This window comes from Ixodes scapularis, unplaced genomic scaffold, assembly GCF_016920785.2.
Source record: "Ixodes scapularis isolate PalLabHiFi unplaced genomic scaffold, ASM1692078v2 PGA_scaffold7__128_contigs__length_106722199, whole genome shotgun sequence".
NCBI classification, from domain to species: domain Eukaryota; kingdom Metazoa; phylum Arthropoda; class Arachnida; order Ixodida; family Ixodidae; genus Ixodes; species Ixodes scapularis.
In genome coordinates this window covers 72,928,446-72,948,532 of record NW_024609882.1, presented here as the reverse complement: position 1 = coordinate 72,948,532, position 20,087 = coordinate 72,928,446, and the positions used below count along the sequence as shown (strand labels likewise).

The 20,087-nt window shown below is 41.8% G+C and overlaps 1 pseudogene; it reads left to right on the top strand.

Moving 5' to 3' along the window:
• Nucleotides 1-316: 316 nt before the first annotated feature.
• Nucleotides 317-2,911, top strand: LOC115320252 (annotated as a pseudogene).
• Nucleotides 2,912-20,087: the final 17,176 nt, after the last annotated feature.

The following is a 20,087-nucleotide window of genomic DNA, read 5'->3' as shown; positions in this document are numbered from 1 at the left end:
TATATTGATTTTATAACCACAAGCAGTGGGCGTTTGTGCCTTCAAGATAAAGTTTGATTCCCATCGTACACTTAAACGCAGCTAACATGCGGGTGTATTGGGTGGGAGCACAACACACAAACAGTCTCATTTTTTTCTTCAGCTTACTAATTATCGGCGTGAAACAGCGTGATCTCTGCAATCACATTGGGCGACTACCGCACTGATATTGAGCTATATCGAGAAAGATATTCTTGCACGGTCCGCGTTTTAAGATAATCCACGAAGAGCGGAATATCAGTTTTTTCTTTAAACGTGGCGGACTATAGTGCGTAAAATGCGGTAAGTCAGTTTAGCTACCTGTTAGACATATTCTGGCGAAAGCGTCGGGGCAACTACGGCTGCTGACGAGGCAACTGCCTCAAGGGAGGCTCGTCGGAACTAAAAAGCCTGTCAATGCATCACAAAGTTGAACTTCCGCCGACGCTCCTACATGTCGCCGTGGAATCGATGACAACGAAAAATAACTTCGCCACGTTGTAAGACACCGCCTCGGTGCCTAAAATGAAAGCATAGAGCAAAGACTCGCTAGTATGAATTCCTTCGAGAGTGGAGCCTTTTTTTTTTTTTTTGTTACGGTGAAACCGTTTTAAACGACCGGAGTACCGTTACTCTGAGAGCGTAACTTTTTTACGGCGCTAGTACAAAATGAGAACGTAGAAAGCAGGATATTTCATTTCACCGTTATGATCGCCTTTACCGCCAAAGGTTAGTTTGTTCTGAAACGCATGGCCGAAGCATTAACAAACACTAAGCAGATTGAAAAAAAAAAAAATACGGAGATAAAATAAGAAAGGAGGACGCAGTTAGATCATATACATTAACATTGTGACATGTCGCTACGCGAAATTCGGACGACATGGTCCCCGAACAGCTTTTGCATAGTTAGAATGGTGGGATGCGCCACAGACAAGTGGTTTTCCCCTTTGAATTGGGAGCGGTGGCTGCTGCCACCTATTGTGGTTGGCGTCTCGAGCACCAGTCGAGACAGTCTTCTCCGCTGTCTCGATGAACCCGCTGTCTCGGTTCGACGGCGGCAGCCCTCCCCCATGACGCCGCTCGACTGCGCGACAGAATGGAAAACTCGGTGCGTCTGGGGGTTCTCTGACGCGAAGTGCCCACACTACTAGGAAACGCTTTGCACTGCAGACGAGTTGTCTGATACAAAAGAGAGGAGTGGAATGCTTTCTTCACAGTAAAGTGCTGGGGAGCTGGAGTTTATAGGGAAAATCAGAGCATTCATTGATTGTAAATAGTGCGCAAATTGAATAACCGTGACGCACGGCAGAGTTACTAATATTCAACTTAAATGATAATGTGTGATTATGGGATCAGCTCGGCGAGACTCGCTACAAGCGTTGTGTGCACCGCGTTGCTCCAGTAGGAAAGCGAGCGGATTGCCCGATCACAAAATCAGAATTGATAAAAATACCACCAACTTTGCCGTGTGACGTGGGTGCTATGCAAGAATTCAGTGACTCGAATATTTACCATATGATCGTCTTTGTCACTAGTCTTGCCGTGTCCGCGTTAAGTACGCCTATCTGATGCCTACAGTGATCCGTTTTGTCGTCTCCCGTCACTCCGGATCTCGCGTTTTCGTGAAAAGAATTTTCTAGAAAACAGGCATTGCTGGAGCATTACTTGCATCGCACCGTGTTTCCTGTTTAAACAACCCCGTATGTCTACAGTATTCTTATGCCCATATCTTTTGCCAATTCATGCCGGAAATTTATCAGCGTAATATTTTGTCCGTGTAATAAAATTCGCTAGTCTGGTCGCTGCGCGAAGCCTTTTCTTTAGATAATAACGCACGCTTCTACGAGCGATAGCTCGTTGTTTCGACGGTCGTTCAGCGCGCGTTGCCTTCACTTCAGCACTCGACCGCGGCTCTCGACGACCTCTTCTCTCGGACATGCGCTAAGGCAGTGGTCGGCAACCAGCGGCCCGCGGGCCGAATCCGGCCCGCGAGGTGGTATCACACGGCCCTCAGCCTCCCGTTAACCCCCACTCCCCCCCTACGCGGTCAGCTAAAGAAAAAAGAAATAAAGTTGACTAATTCGCTGCCCGTCTGCGAGCAGACTTTTTCACGAATGAAGTGCAAAAAATCCAACTTCCGCTCACGAATGACTGACGAGAACCTCCACAGTGTTTTGCGACTCGCAGTTAACAGCTTGAATGTGGATGTTCGTAGTTTGGCGAGCGCTGTTCAACACTAAAAGTCATACTGAGAGGAGTCTCTAGGTTTTCGTGGAAATGTCGTATCTCATGTTGTTTGTCGTGAAATAAAGAAACTGTTCATTTTCGATCTATGTACGTCAATGTAAGTTCGTGCAAATGCTTTTTTTTTAATTTTAGCCTTATTAGAACCGTCACTGACCTAAGACAAAGAGTTGATGGCTTGGAAAATAGGTCGAGACGGGATAACCTGATTATATTTGGCCTGGAAGAGACTGAAAACGAGAGTGCTGATGAGCTTGTTGAAACTGTTAAGTCAACCGTGTTTGACAAGATAAGAGTTAACCCTGTAACCATTGAGCGCATGCACCGTCTTGGTTTTAAACGTGACGGACCTCGACCAGTCATTTTTCGTGTCGCGGATTTCAGGGAAAAACTTGAGATACTAAGGAATTGCAACAAGTTGAAGGGTAGCAATATTTCTGTTAGTGGAGATTTTTCAAAGGAAGTGCGAAATGTGCGCGGAAAACTCTAGGCATCCTGTGCTGCTGAAAGAGGCCAAGGTGCGAAAGCTCTCCTAATGTTCAACAAGTTATCGCTTAATGGAAAGCTTTTTTCCTAGAACGAAAGAACTAATACGTGTCAATTAGTCAAACAAATGTCTGAGCGGAGTTCTCCCAACTAGCAAGAATGACCAGAGTCTGCCTGAAAACTTTTGTTCGTTGAATGTAAATGCACGTAGCATTGTGAATAAAGTAACCCACTTTGAATTTCTACTTTTAGAGCATGAACCAGATGTTATTGTCACGACTGAGACATGGTTAACGGCTGAAATAGAAAATGCGGAGTTTATTTCACCAGGTTATTTAGCTTTTCGGAAGGACCGAGAGGGAAGCGGAGGGGGTGTTGCCATTATTGTTAAGGATGAATATGACTGTGTTCAATTGCCTGTGGTTCATGGCATAGAATGCGTAGCTGCTAAGCTTTTTATAAGCTAATGTCCTATTAATGTGGTTGCTCTGTACAGAATCCCCGAGCCAAACGCTAAATATGTTTCGGTATTAAATGATTACCTTTGTATGCACGCTAAAGATAAATGTAAGCTATTTCTTGCTGGGGACTTTAATTTGCCCGATATCGATTGGAACGATTTACACGAAAGTGGCAACGAAGGTGAGTGCTCTCGCTCGCTTTTAAATATGGCGTTTTCCCATGACCTAACGCAAGTTGTCAAAACTAGCATGAGAACATGGGGAAATTGCGAATCGTTACTCGACCTAATTTTTCTAAGTAGACCCCTTGCAGACGCGGAATACTCATGTCAGGTGATAGAGGGAATATCCGACCATGACATAGCTCTTTTCACATGACTTTGCTAAAGAATAAACCTCCCTCTTGTGTCATTCAAGAGGTCCTTAATTTAGGAAAAGCGAATAATGTTGGGATTATAGACTACCTAGATGAAAGTTCTGACGAATATAAGGAATACTCTATTTTGCTTACATCAACTGTCGAGGAGGTCCGGGAAAAGTTAAAAAGAATAATTTGCAACGCTATTTCACGCTTCGTTTCATCTCGCACTAAAAGGATTGCTAGGAAAAATCTGTGGATCTAAAGGAATATCATTCGACTAAAGCGAAAGGTGAAAAGGCTACAAAAGGGATATAAAGGAGATAACCGCTCACCATTCAGAGTCTTCCAGATAGCGAACGCATCTCGTCGGCTTCGTCATGCTATCACCGAGTCTAAATATTCTTTTATGAACATCAGACTGCAGAATTTTATGACAGCACCGCAGAAGTTCTCGAGGTATCTTTCACTGGCAAAAGATAGCGTTACTACTATCACTGATTGAGTAACGATTACCAATAGGCTAGATATGGCAAAAAGCTTCGAAGAATATTTCCAGTCCGTTTTTACATGTGATGACGGTGCTCTTCCCGCGCTCCCACCCTTTGGATCTCATTTTCCTGCTGCTCCGGATATTGAAATAAGTCAACCCGGTGTTTTCAACTTGATACTGAATTTAAACACAAAAACTTCACCCCGACCAGACGAGATTCCGAACGAATTTCTAAAAAGATATGCTGAATGGATGTCCCACTACCTGACAATTCTGCATAAAAAATCACTTCACTTCAGTCAGATTCCAGGGGATTGGAAGTGCGCAAAAATAATTCCTATAAGCATCATGTGACGGGCTAGTTGGTTATACATTACGAATTTAAAAGTAGCGCTAAAGACGAGGACAAGTAGAAGACACAGACACGGACATGCGCTGACTCGCAACTGATATTTAGTGAAGAATGAAAAGAAGATAAAGCAGAAGCGCAGAAGCGCAAGGACATATACAAAATGAAAAAGAAGACTAACCAAAACGAAAGAGAGCAAAAATTATTTTTGACTTCAAAATTAAGAAATAAGAAAAAAAAAAAAAAAAAATACGGTCAAAATAAAAAAAATTCACTAAAAAAATCAAATGAAAACCTACTCCAACTAAATGAAAGAAAGAAAAAGAAAGAAGAGGACTCTGAAAATTAATCTAGTTAAACGAAGTTCTCATTTTTCATTCTTCACTAAATATCAGTTACGAGTCAGCGCATGTCCGTGTCTGTGTCTTCTACTTGTCCTCGTCTTTAGCGCTACTTTTAAATTCGTAAAATAATTCCTCTTCACAAGCAAGGTAGCAAATCCCTTGTAGGCAATTATAGGCCCCTCTCATTAATTAGTACGCCGTGTAAGTTTCTCGAAAATATAATAGCTAATCATTTGGTGACTTTTTTTTAAAGTAACGGTATACTAGGTGAACAACCAGCGTGTTTTTCGTCGAGGTCGCTCAGTTACGCAGCTTATTGAAGTTACTCACGAACTTAGGTATTGCATAAATAGGGGTGGTAAGACCGACGTAATATTTTTAGATTTTGCTAAAGCCTTTGATAGAGTGTCGCACCCAAAGACGCTTTATAAACTTAGCACTATTCTTAAAAATAGAGCAATAATTAGATGGATGGAAGCATACCTGCACGAGAGAGAACAAAGGCTCCATATAAGGGATAAACAATCGCGTCCTTGCAGGGTTGTATCTGGGGCACCACGGGGATCTGTGCTCGGGCCTGTACTCTCTATTCTTTTTATCAGTGACATGGGTAAGGAATTCGAAGAAACTGTACGTATTAAGCATTTCGCGGATGATACGATAATATTTACCGAAAAACAAGTAGATCCGACCAGCTAAAATTAAATCTGCATTTACAAAAAATAAAAAAATGGTGTGACGAATGGCAGATGTCACTGAACATAAATAAAACCGTTTTTATGACAGTGACTAAGAAGCTAACCCCTCTAGTCTTTTATTACCGTTTTGGGGAGACATCGCTCACAAAAGTGATAGAGTATAAATATCTAGGCGTATTATTTTGCTCGAATCTCTAATGGAACCTTCATGTTGATCAAATATTCAAGAAGACCATGCAACGGCTTTGGACTTTACGCAAAACTCTATGAGACGCTTCTCCCCAAGGTAAAATAACTGCCTTCAAAAGCCTGGTCTTACCAGTCATGGATTATGCCAGCCCGGTTTGGGAACCCTACACGCGTCAAAACATAGAAAAACTGCAAAAAGTACAAAATAAGGCGCTTCGCTTTATTTTCAATGGTTACAGATCAACCACATCAGTTACAGAATTGCGAAATAGAGCTGGATTTCACACGATTGAAGCGCATATGAAAATGAATCGCCTTAAAACGTTCTTCTCAATAATTGGCGATTCCCAGAAGTTAGACAAACAAAAATACACACTGCTTTCGACTCCGAGATTTGTTAGACAAGCATAACAGGCATATTGATCCCTATCCGTACTTTTCTGATGTATTTAAATTTTCGTTCCTTGTGAGATATATAGATGATTGGAATAGTTTGCATGAAACTATTGTAAATAGTCCAAGCGTATCTGTGTTTGAAAGAAGCATTGCCTCGTATTTTCTGATGTAATGTCGTACCGCATATTTTGATTATGTGCTCTTTTACACAATGTACCCATTCCTGCCTTGGCCAGTTAATGGCTGGCAGTAATAAATATATAAATAAATAAATAAAATAAAATAAATGCTAACGTGAAACGGCTTCCTTGCGTTGCATCACGCACGATCCTCGGGCGTAAACTAGCGTCTCTCCGCGTGGCTCTGCATCCGTCCACAAGCAACAACAGAGTCTTTGAAGAGACGCAAAATAAGAACGTGAGCTTAAAATATACGAATTGGGTCGACAGGTGCGCTGCTAAGAACTTGGCAACTCTGGTTTATTGGCGAGAAAGGCCCTTAGTACGATCATGCTTCATACCGATCTTGGCGCGGTTGGTTGAGAACAATCTTTTGAAGGTCCCAAAATATGAATGGACCGAAATGGCGATTTCCATTGCAACTGAGACCAATCAGCCGATCATCTTGCGTGGTATTATCGTCTGTATGTTAGTATTTTTTTTGCGTGCCGTTACAGGCAACGAAGGAAATGGTGCTACTTTCCCATTGTCCTAGTCACTAAAGACCACAGTAGGTGACGTTCAAAATTTAGCGCTACGTCCTATCTAAGTGGTGTTAGCAGTGCTTTTTTCACTGAGAAGGTGGAAACGACAATAAGGAGCTTTGGTTGTTTCGCCTCCAGCACGAGCTCAGTACCTTCGAGGACGCATCGGAGTCTCGTGCACCTCGATTACGCGCGCACAGTCAAAGCTTGGGCGAGGGCATAGAGGGCGTGCTGGAGACCAGCCACTTGAAAAACACGCCATGCCGTTCTCACCTTGCGAGTGACTTTGAGGCGATAAACTGAGCATGAGAAGAAGGCGACAGCGCGAGGGGACGTCAGAACACCGAGCTCTGGTTGGGATGATTATTGGGTTGACGGAAATCTAACTTCCGTTGTCTCTATCATAGCCTCCTATACACTGGCAAAGCCTGGCAGATCGCCACGAGAAGCGGCCGCCGAAATGGTGAAAATGGCGGACAACGAATGAGGGGAGAGCCACCTGACTGACGCCCCGCTGCGCCGAGACGCCGAAACACATTTCTCCCGAGCGAACGAGTGTGTTTCGGGTCCTTGCCGCTGCAAGAGCTGTGCGCTGAAATCCAGGAAAAATGGCTCTTTGATGCTCTCTGCTACCAGATCCTCGCGCTCCAAATCTGCGACCGGTCACTCTATTGCTCTGTCGTCGAACTGCCAGGCTTTGTGAGTATAGAGGAGTCTATGTCGATGTCTATGAACACGTTCGATTGCCGATATCCAAAGTCCGGCGATGGGCGTTCGCATTCGAAGGCATTCAAACACAGAGTAGAGATAAAGGAAGCTGACATTGCGTCTACCCACTAATCATTGCAACCAGAGATGGGCTTTCTGACGTTCCCGCGCTCTTGCCTCCTCCTCTCCCCCAGTTTCTTGCCGCATAACTAACGTCGGAAAGGTAAACGCCAGGCGAAAGACGCAAGACTGTTTTCTTTCAATCGTTTTGTTTGCTTTCGTTTTCTTTTTCTCTTTTGAAACAATAAAGGGCGACTCCTGCATCGCTAGATGTTGCACAGAAGCATTAACCCCGAGTGTAACACAAGGAGCTTTCAGAGACTGGTATGAGCGGAGAGTAGAGCCGTGTGTTTCTGTCTGATGAACTAGGTCTGGAAGCTTCTTCTGTGTGCGGCATAAGCATTGCTGTTCACAATTGCGCATGGCACTTACCCTGTTTCTCTTTCAACGTTCATGGTTAAGCTCGGCTCAGAGCTTCCGGAATTGCTCCGAACGTCTTTCGGTACCTGCTGGAGCGGCGGCTTGCCACATCTCTTTCAGATTTTTGTTTTGGGACATGCACATTCGCTTGCACATTCCCGGCGAAATTGTGCCTGGGAATCGTTATACCTTCCCGCGGTGCGAAAATGGAGATGCCAGGAAACGAAATACCGTTGGAAAGCAACAGCGATACAGCAAGAGCTTGGAAGAAGCGTAGGTCTGGAAGATCTCAAACGTCGGCGCGTTATTTCTTAATTATTTTACTCTGGTGTTCATGACGGTGAGAACTTATAGTTCGTTCAAGGTGTCTCGCGCAATCGTGTCACTTTTTGTTTTTTGGTTATCTTTTTATTATACACTTGTTTGATAATAGTTTTGTGGATTTATATTTCTACGTTCGAAGAAAAGTACGATTCATGTTTGTGCACAAGTTTACGTGTTCCTATTCATAAATTTCACTGCCAGACACGAGGGGAATAACACTAGCTCGTTCGGTGTTGTAAGTGTTTTGGCTGTCATCGTTTATTATGCATAAAATAAGGGTTAGACAAAATGTGATTAAAGGGTAAACTTATCGAAATTGTTGTTTGCCTAGGTTTTACAGCGAAAACTATTGCTCGCATTCCGTAATTTGACGTTCTTAAGGTTTTTAGTCAAAGCTATAGAATTACGCTGCTAAGTAAGTATTCAAAGCGACTGATTAAAAACTACTACATACCGATAACAGATTGTTCCAATGGTTCGAATAATAGAACCTCATAGCGGAGGTTCATTGGCTTGCTTTGTTTATACAAAAGAGATACAGGGTGTTTATTTTGTTTTGTTTTATTTGTACAGATTTGTTTAAAAAAAGCCATGAAAGCTACACTTAAGTGGCTTGTGCAAGTGAGTTAGACGACCGGGGTACATTATGTGGGTGGCTTATTTTTGCGATAAGTCGGCTAATTAATCAAGATATGTTAAATAACCTTTTAATTGGTAAAAATAGACATATGGTTCCAATTAAACACTTACTGAGCCTCAACAAAAACTGCCAAATCAACTCTTCTTAGAACGACTTAAAGCTCGTGGGAAACTCGGGGGCGAGCCGGAGTTACCACTCGTGAAACAGGCGCAAAGCTAGCAGTGGCGGAACGCAATAGTCACATCATCCTCCACTTTCCGCCACTGCTAGCTTTGCGCCTGCTTCACAAGTGGTAAATTTAGTGCGCCCCTAAATTCCCACGAGCTTCAAGTTGTTCTAAAAATAGTTGATACATTGGTTTTCGATGACTCTCAGGAAGTTTTTGTTTGGAACTATATGTCTATTTCCAGTAATTATAAAGTTAATTAGCCGAGTTATCGCAAATATTAGCCACCCACATATCCGTTCACCGTATAACTCACCTGCACAAGCCGCATAAGTCTAACTTTCACCGCTTTTTTTAGACAAATTTGTAAAGCTTAAAAATACATCCTGTATATAACTATTTTCAAAAGCAACGGACAGTATCTTTCTAACTGAAGAACATATTTACAGCCTTACAGGTTCTGTGCTGTCTTGCATGTATTCGGATAACAATGCTGAAACACACAATCTACATGCATTCAGGCAATTGGGGATTCCAGTCAACCTTAGTTGAAAGGTATTTCAAAAGTTTTGTGTATCATATGTTTTTATATTTCATCATATGAAAGCTGGTCATATGTGACTACATTCATTACTAGAACGGTCAATGCTTTTCTAATATTTGATTAACATTCTTGATACAAATGTATTATTTAAGACGCTAGTAGCCTGAACACCGATAACATTCTCCGGGTCGTCAAAACGTCCGATGCTTTTCTACTCCCTCTTTTGTTATCCTAAACGTTTCAACAAAGAAAAAAGAAAAAAACATCAACACTTGTACTTTCATTACAAAGATGGCTTGTTGTTACTATCAGAGTGTTTAACTCTACTTAAATACAGCCAGCGTATAATGCACTGTCGATTAAAGCCTGACCTAGTTCCAGCTCTGGAAAGAACTGTTTTTTTAACCTTTTTCAGAGTGACGCTAATATTATTAAAATACATACAATTCTCACCACCTTCTTTAAAAAACAAAAAGACAAGAAAAAATGTGTAGACTGCAAGTGTTCGTTCTTTGAAATTGCTTTAAAAGTCTAAACTCTGGGTTTTCAGCGTTGCCTAATTTTCAATTCATTCCAGACCAAGCGAGTAGCTGGCCACCTAAACCGAAATTAAAATTAGCGAAATTTCGACGCAGGGGGAATTCGCCTGATTGATTCCCTGAAATTCATTTTTAAACACACCTGCGCAAATACGGCCACACTGGACAGCACCTGGCATGCCTAATTTTAATTCGCAGAAAGCTGCTTCGTCCGTTTGAGGGCGCCACCGTTTCGCATATTTCATTCATGGCTGTCGAGCATGTAGTGCTTGCATTCTTTTTTTGTGCGCTTTTTTTACGACGCGTTCTAAAGAATTGCAGCCTCTGTGAAGAAATAAATGGATAAGTTCTATAGCTTCCACCAGATATTGGTTGAAAATTGCAAAAAGAGGTCGTAAATGTTTAATATTGACCGAGATGTCTTTGGAACCGCCGACGGCGGCATGCTTGCCACATGTTTGGAAATAATAGATGGCGCGCGGTACCGTTCGCCGGTTTATTTAAGAGTGCGTTGAGTAAGTTGATTTAATAAGAAAAACTAGTTTGAACTTGGTGCGAATAGGAGCCTCGAGATTAAATATTGAAGAGTGATTCCATTTTCACCCTTTTACTATCGAAGGAAACCGTAGGTTTTCTTCAGAAACTGGCATGAAGTATTCTTGAGCAAACAAAAAGTTATTTTTAAAGGAGATCGATCCCGTCTGAAGCTCTAAATAAAGTGATTGCCGTCACGTTTGCAAATTTTAGAAGTTTCTCCTTACATTTTGTATCTGCAAACTAAGGAAAATACGACTTTGTGGATAGTCAAAATGCAAAGAACGAAAATACTGGTTAAAACTTAAAGACGCGTCTTAGATAGATTCTTTGTTCTGAGTTTTACTTGCCATCAAGCGTCTGAAGCCAAGTTAAACAATGGCAATATATTTTGAATTACGCATGGACGAAAGCCATCATAAATTTTACATAGGTTCAAAGGATAAAGGTGCAGGGTTTTCTAGTTAAACTTTCACGATCACAAACAAATAGCACCCTTAGTGTTGGCATTACTGAGTTCGGCCGCGGAGGCATGAAAATTTTCATCACTTTGTGATTAAAAACGATGTTTTTTTTTTTAATTTGAGGACTGTTTCAAATTACAAAACGACGGCATGCTAGGTTTTGTTAAAGTACCGCGGTTTACATGCATCTACAATAGCTTCTGATTTTGACTGAACGTGTTTGGCACTGGAAAGGGTCTATCTAAGGTGTGTTTCTTTAGATTGTAAAGCATCGTGACTCACGACAGCACGCCAGAGAAATACCAAGCTTGTCCTAAATTTTGCAATCCTAGGGGCTTACCTAGGCATAATAAGGTTTTGTTCCGTGTAGGAAATCAAGAAATAAAAAAAAAGGAAGCGAATAATGAGATCGAAGTACAATGGTTAGGGCAGTTGGTGACTGAAAAGTGAAAAGACTTGAGAATTATTACTTGGCCTGTTTATAGCATTCTTCTTAAGCAAGAGGACCCTCGACACTCCGAGGCATTAGTCAGATCCAAAGTACTTTTGTTTTGGCATTCCTATGGCTGTCTTCATGTTCACCACGTAATTGTTAAAATCCAGACGTATATTTATTTGTTAAATCTAAAGGAAGCTACGCTGTAGAAAGAACAATAAAAGCGCCAACAAAGCAAAGTAACACGTATAAACATTCCGTAAAACATGTAAGCCCTTTAGTCCACGGCGCCCATTCTAACGAAGAAAGGTTCAGCAATTGCACTTGAAAATGAAGCAAAACATGCCACAATCGTCAAGCTGCGGGGCCAGTCGTTCCCCAAGCAGACCATGCGCGGAACAAAAAAAAAAAGAACACTTAAGAACGTATTTTCTGCAACGAAACTCACCAATCAGTTTTTCATGCGTAAGACAATCTGAATCAGATTTGTGACATCTTGCCAATGCCTAGTCTTGAGTCATGAAAGCGTGGTGTTTTGTAGCCGAAAGCACAACGACCTAAATTTAGGATTATCTTCTGTGTGCCTTTTTTTATGCACTTTAGAATGATAAGTAAAGTAGCCTGAGACCCATACACAGTATCGTTGAACAACGTGTTGCTATGTTTCAAAGGCTGAAGCTTCTTTTCGGTTGCTGTTAACGTGAAGAGGCAGGGGTTCCGCCGGGCACTGTTAGTATATTAGTAAGAAAATGAAGGTAAAAAGAAGTACCAGAGGAAAGAATGGAAGCGACGTTTCGACCAAGCGGTCCTGAAGAAGACTGTTTGGTCGCAACGTCGTTCCCTTTCTTTCGTCTGGCATTCTCTTTACCTTCATATCCTTACTTATAACGTCTGTGGCTTGCGTCGCTTGGTTGCCGCTTTAACACGCAGTTGCACCTCTACAGAAATTACCGCTGCATTTTTAAACGTTCCGGAACTATACCGTGTTAACGGGCCTGAAAATAACACCGAACTCGAAGAAATTTTTGTTTTATAGCCTGTTTAGAACCTTTGTGTCACAATACAGATTTACCCACAAAAGGTCAAAGCTTCATTTATTTGCAAGAAATAATTTGAGTTAGGAGCAATCCCGAGACATATTCTGTATATTGGGCCCTCAACCGTAAAACAATATTTTGAAATCTCTCAAATGAGTATTGCAATGTATGCATTACGCTTTCTGGTGTTTCTTTTTTCATGCCAGGGAGGGGGAAGGGGGCGAACACAGTGTGTGATAAACCCGTCTTTTCCAGGCGGCATCAATGGGCATCGTACCGGTGTGCGTTCGTTTATCACTGCTGCGTGAGTTTTCGTCAGCAGCGAAGACAGCTGTCGCCCATTGCGGCTGGCTATCTTCCAGCTGTCTGAAAATACATACAACACAATTTATTCAGGTACTTCAGGACATTCCTTGCGGGAGTTCAATGTTGCTGTCATCGAAACTATAACTACGGTTCCGCGTTTTCGGAGTTTGTTCTTTCATTTGAAGTTTACAGTGTCTTTTAACTTTCTTTTTGCTTATTTTTCCGCAAGAGACTCGGTGTTTTTCGGTATCAATTATTTTTGACGGATGACAAATGAGAGTTTAGGTTAAAGAAAACAGGACGGCGGCATTGTATTTAACAAGCTCGAGGGAACATATGCGCGACCTGCGTACACGGGAAAAGTTATTGTGCCGATCAGAGATGAAAAAAAGTGTTAAGGTTTCAAAGAAAGTGGACTTACGAGCAGTTTACAATTTATAGTGGGGTGCATGCTAGTGAATGCAAGTTTTGGCCGTGGCAGTCCCCGACACTACGCCTCAGACGAACTAAAGGAGCGGAAGAACGACATTAATGCTTTCGCATTCACAATTCATAAGAAGTGCTTAGGTATCCCGGGATCTTTTTTCTTCTTTTTATTATCAAATTTTGAAGATTCATAAGCAGGAAAATAAATGTCGGGTGTCTTGACATCACGGGACCTGTATATCAATTCAGTTTCCAAGCTGGATTTAGCGGTAAAGTTGGTGTAACGTGACCGCACGAAACGCAACGAGGATGAGAGGCTTAGAGCGACAAACTGGTATCCTGTTCACCAGGCAAAAGCGACCTCCTCTCCCTCCTTTTTTGCCACAATGTTGTAGAATTAGGACCACTAGACAGTTGACCATACCAAATCATGAGAATTTCACGCAATACTGTGCCGATATTTGTATTGCGATCGCTGTAAAAGGACATGATAAACTATTCTGCAATACTGCAATACTGTTAGCCTCAGAGAACAGAGTCTAGCTCCGATAAAAACCCAAAATATAGCACCGTTGCTTACGGCATCTAGCAGAACTTATGCGAAGCTGCCCGTGTTTTTGTCCTAAAAGCATATGTTGGTCTTAAAAGAAACGAAACAGCTCATCTCGTCAATACTGTTAATAAATTTCAATAAGCGATTTTTTGTGCGCGGTACTTTGTTAAAACCTAGACGTAAATCTCTAAGGTCACTTGTCTAATGGCCAAAAATGTGCAACATGGCGGCGGGCGGGTGGGGGTTACGTTTAGCTGCCACTTTATTATCTCTTAGCCCCTCAACATCGTTGACGACACGTCAACTATACACTGTATAGTTTCCCGCTGAAATTAGCGGGGAAATTGATGTCACGTGACCCTCGTACAAGGTAATCTTCTCTGCTAGATTTAGCATGTAAATTTACAAACATATATGTTCTGTACTGCTTTTCACGCATTACACGTCTTTGAAAGTGAAGGATCGCTGTCATTTCTTTTCTTCCTATGAGGCTAGTTTTTGTTCTTATTTGAGGAAAATTCCGAATTTCGATAAGATAGGTTCATGGGTTAAGTTTTGGGGCTTATGTGTAGTTACCAAAAACACTAAGCTCTATTTATGACCAAACGAAATTCACCACCAGCACTGGCCTGACAGTAGTATCGCAGTCGCGCTTTTCCGCATCTTTCAAGGGTTTAGATTTATGCACTGAGCAGTACAATTAACTGACCCTTTTGCCACTCATGTATGTAATACCCTGTCTGAGCAGAATCTAAGAAAATTAACAATTCCGCCCTTTTTATTCACATGAATTTATTTTATGAATTGCCACCGATACGCCGTTCACGTGGATTTCTGACCTTTAGCGCGTCGTTAATTTCTTCACTTCAATCCGCAACCTCTAGTTCTACCTGGTAGCGAGACGAGGGCGGAACAACACAGGAGAAACAAACGCAAGTATCTTATGTAGCTATTTTTTGCTTACTTTTTTTGGTCGTTTTTGAAAGGGTCATTTCTGGTCAGAGATATATGGCGTCAAGCGTAACCTGTTATCTCTTGTATTTACCAGACTAGGTAATTAACGCAGTGTTTTTCATCAGCCAAATTCTAAAAAAGCCCGCCCTAAAAAATCGTGACTGAGGGTTATGACGCCACGTGATGCTATGGAGTAACATTGCACTGTGCCTTTATGTCACAAAGTGACGTCATGTGACCCCATGACGGCGTGTGACTTCACAGTCATCTGACCTCATGACATCACAACACATAGTATATTCCCAGCTCAATCACAGCATCTTCTCTAGTCCCCGGTTGTTGTTAGCACGATCAAGCTATACTTATTGTCACATAAAAAATTAAGTTTTGCGAAGTACTTATGCGCTGTGCGAAGTAGTTCTTGCAAGATTTGCTTGTCGCGGGTAGAAACAATGCTTTAAGCGTTCGAAACGCATTCGTCTCGATAAAATAACGTAAATCTAATCAAGGTACACTACAGATATCTTGATTCAACAGACTATGGGGAACTGTAGTGATGTTCCGCGAGAGGCTCGACTTTTTTAACTACGGTTTTTGAGGTGCATACTAGTAAGGTGGGATGTTTTGTTTTTTAATGCCTTCAAACTTTTCTTTCCTTTTTATACATCGAGTGGTCACAAAATGGCAGCTGCGCGGTGCCATTCACGCCATGAAAAGTTACTGCTGTTCGTAGCAGGCCGCTACGTGGTTCACGGCATGGCAGCGCCTTTTCTTTCCACTTCTTCAAACAGTCGGAAAAGGCTTCTAAGTTTTCTCAACGTCGTGTAACCGATTTTCTAAGCTTCAGTGTTACGGGCCGATACCTATTACTAACCAACAAAAGGGGTAAGAATGTATATGTAACGCTCCGTAACAGCTACTCTCGATTTAGGCCACGGTCTCGAGATGCAAGAGGAAATCAAGCACATCGTGCACTCTAAAAGGTAAACCAGATCTGACAGATATTTTGACACATCGTGAAAATATCTCCGCTCCCTGCCTGCTTCCATCTCAATATTTTGCGTTGAGCGCAATTCTGCTTTTGCCACACTCAATCATAAAAAATAAGAAAGGCATGCATTTTTTTCTTTCAAATCTACCTTGTCAAACAAAGCGCTGAAGCTGACAGCTGGTCTAAGAATGATACCAGATATCGATTTTCACAACACAAGGAAAATGTCGCTTCCTAGGCGATTAGAGAGAACTTAAGGACAATACAGAAAAAAAAATTGTGCTCACAGCAAGATTCCTTTCCTTTCCAACTGTTTTCAAAATATCTGGTTAATATAAGCGCACGTATAAAATACTTAGAAGATGAATGAAAGAAATCTTTTCCAGTTTCAATCCTTGCCAAACCAAACCGTGTCTGGAGTATGGAATAAAATGAATATCCCACACCTTGTTTGAGGAAAGTAACAAGGGAGCCATCTTTTTTATTTTTATGTGGGGGAGACATTGCTCGGCGTGAAAGTGATTTGTATTTTGTATTTCCTCCTGGGGACAGTTAAATTGATGTCCTAAGTGCACACGAATAAAACCTGCAAATTCTCGACCGAAAGATAAGAAAAACAAGAGTCTACGTTCAACTGCTGAGAAAAATGGCAAAGGAAATTGCAAGAAACCTAAAGAAATGATAAACCTTGTTACCAAAACCTATTTTCTAAGAGAACACAAAATGCAAAGATAGTCACTCGATCGGACGACTTTAAGCTCGGAATGAGCCTTGCGAAGGGAAATGCTGTCAGTTACACGACGCAGCGTCTCCCGCTGAACACTTCATCATATTTTGAAAATATAGATACAACCTGAATTTGGACGGAGACATCATTTTTCATTGTCAGACTTGTCAGCCGCGACGGACGTTTTTCTCTTAACGCCTTTCGTCCAGGACCGAGAAATTGAATGACGGGGAGACGCGAGGCGCGTCTTGGCAGGGACGCTCAAGGGAACTCCACTTTTACTCATTTAGTTTTTTTTTTTTTTCCTTTAGGGGCGGGGGGGGGTGGGGTTAGCTGTTGCATATTCGTTTTTAATGTAAACAATATTAAATTTGTAAGAAAAATACCAAAACATATTACATAAAACAACATTTTATTTCATTTTTCTATCGTTATTTCATCAGCAGAGTTTATTTAATTTTCCGCTGTTGAAAGATCGATAACGTTTGAATAAGAAACAAACAGTTTTTTTTATTATTTTACTATAAAGGCGTGTGGTAAAATTATGAAAGGGGACAGCTACTTACTAAATGTTTCCCTTGTCCTAGCAGAAATTATCCGCCAATATTTGGGCAAAGTTCTCAAAAGAGTTTACATTGTTGGCTTTCGACGAAAATGAGGATCAATTCAAATATTTAAAGAACGAGTAAACCGACCTTCTCTAACTTTTTTGGTAGATGCCTATGATATAATTTGGTTTATGTGAAGAATGATCCAGCCTTCCAGTGCGTAGTGAAGACGGGCATAGAAGTGGGATTAATTTTTTTTTGTGGGATGAAAGTTGCGTAACTCATAAAACACCGATTAAAGAATATAAAAGTATGCAGTTCATTAGGTCAGTTAACCTCCCCCGATTTGTTAGTTTAGGGGCTTGAAGATAACCCGAAGAATCGGTGTAACCTTGAATTAAATTTTCTTTGATATCATTAATACCTAGCAACTGACCCCCATCTTTCGTTGCCCTTTCATTTTCTTGCATGATATGCCACAGAGTGTTGGACGAACGTCTTCAAGACTGCGCTCGCGATGGCGTGGTGATTAGAAAAATTTCGGCGGCACTACTCTGCGAAGTTGGTCGTGGGGAAGCGTCCTATAGCACCTTTCACGTCTGAATTGGGGACTACCGCTACAACGTCAACAGGCCTTCGTACAAATGTTAGTTTGCAGATGTGATGTTTGTCTGCAGAAGCCTTGTATCGCTTAAAGCAATTAAGGAATTTTTGTTTCTGCGGCATTAAAAGTTGAATTATGTTTTTAGTAAGTGGCCTTTGGCTAGCCATAATACTAGGTTGGCTAATCTTATCGCCCTGAATAATGAGACTACCATAACGTTTAAAATATTACATAACAACTCACAAATTTTGATGAGGTTATTTCTTCGCGAAAATTAGCTGAAGTGTAATATATTACAAAACCGAACATTCCCTGGCTCGATATGCGCTGAAGAGATGATTCCAAAATGTATTTGCAAGAGTCTAAAAAAACTTTATTTGAATTCCTAAAGTATCAAAATCTCATTTATAAAGACTGCAAGTTTTCGAACATCTGGCCCTACATTACAATATAAGAAAGCTAATAACGTCATAAATGTGTTGAAGCTAATTTCGTGCAAAATGAAGATCGAACACCTAAATACCTTCTCAAACCTTAAAGCTTATATGATCATAGAGCCCATAACCATGTTTAATTCTTGATCGATTCATACATTCGCTTGTTAACGTTAATTAGATCCCCTGAACGCTTATTTTACAGCATCATACACCCGAAATCCTTCTTAATTATGAAATACATTCATCTTTCTCTTTCTCGTTTCCTCTTTCTCTTCCTTTTTTTCTGAAGTCCAGCCTAGTTTTAAAACATCCTAAACTCAATACCGTTTCCTATAAGACTGTCCTCAAAGAAATCCTTTCCTCCTGAGTTTCCGCGTTCGTTTATCCTTTTGTACCGCCGACACGTAGAGAAATGCAAACGGAGAGAATTTCCAAACGCACGCGCTATTCAAACTCAAGTTCCATTTCCCTACCATCGCAAACACGCCGGCGTGCGTGTTTGCGATGGCATACAGACGAATAAACTGCGGGCTAAAACAGACACGTCCTCATACCCGCAGAGACGAGTACGAACAATGCAGGAAAGTCAACCTATGCCTTAGTTCACTGCTTCACAACAGTAGAACCAAACTTGGTAGAACCCTTTGTATGCTTTCAGAAGCCCGCCTCGGAGAAAGTCGATTCGTTGTGGGGTTTAGGCGTCCATTACTGATATTAACGCCAGCCACCAACCCCCCAGAGCGGCGCTGCTAACGCTAGCGCGTCTCTCCCTTCCGAGGAAGCCGGGCGTCCCATAGAGGACGAGTGGAAAGTGAAGCGCCCAAAACACCGGACTGCTAAGTTCATTACGAACTCTCGACGCGCTCCCTATATGTTTCCCACCCCATCAGTTGCTCTTCCTTGTCTCCTCTCTCTCTCTTTCCTTCTCTCTCTTTATCTCGCCCTTCTCCTGGACACCGTCTTCCCTATCGGATTCCGCCTCGATCCTCTCTTTCGCGAGCTTTTTGGCCTCTTCCCGCGTTTTTTTTAGGGAGAGTTTGGCCTTAAGCGGGCCGCGTTTCCCGCCAGAACGTTTCCTCGTGGGCGGTAGGGGACTTGGGCTACCGGAGACTTTGAGCGAACGGACAAATTAGTCCCAGTCTTGACCGAGCGGAACCCCGTGGCTGTGGAGGATTAAGGGAGTTCTTTCGGTCGCTCGATATCCAAGTTGGTAGGAGTTTTGGTACTGGAGAAAGCGGTGCCTTGGGGAAAAGTGTCACACCGGCTATCGGTGATGTGACGAAGGGAAAAACGGTTTGGTAGGCTTTAAGGGGATTTTCTGAGGCCCGATGATGACCGAGAGCCTCGTTTTGTAGAAGTGATCCTGCAAGAAGAAAAGGTGGGTCATTAGGATCGTCTCACATCAAGCGCCCAATAATGGAGGCCACGAGAGTTAAGCTCTGTTATGGTGACTGTTTCGGTAAATAGAGTAAGATGGCCAAGAAACTTGCATTCAGGAGCAGCATTTCCTGACACAAACCGTGTGGCACATCTTAATCTTTTAATTCACCGGGTACCCTCCAGTTGCATGCGTAAGTGTGACGGGTGTCTAAGTCCCATAAATACCTGAACAGGATTGGTGGGTAGTCAACACAATTTCGTTTCTATTTTATGTTAGTATAAAATAAACATTATTCGCGAACAAAAACGAAAAAAGTTTCGAAAGTTCTGTAAAATAAAAGTTGAGTATAAATCCTCAACAATTTTAGTCAAATCTTCAACACTTCTTCGCGTGTAAGTATGTCAAATTCGAATTTTACTAGGACACTTCATTATGGTTTCTTTAATCATCGGTTTTCGGGCGGCTTGCTGCAGCGCGTTACGTATTCACAAGTCCTGTCAAAAAGTCGGAACACTTTATTTCTGCAACATGCAATTGGTAGGAGAAAGA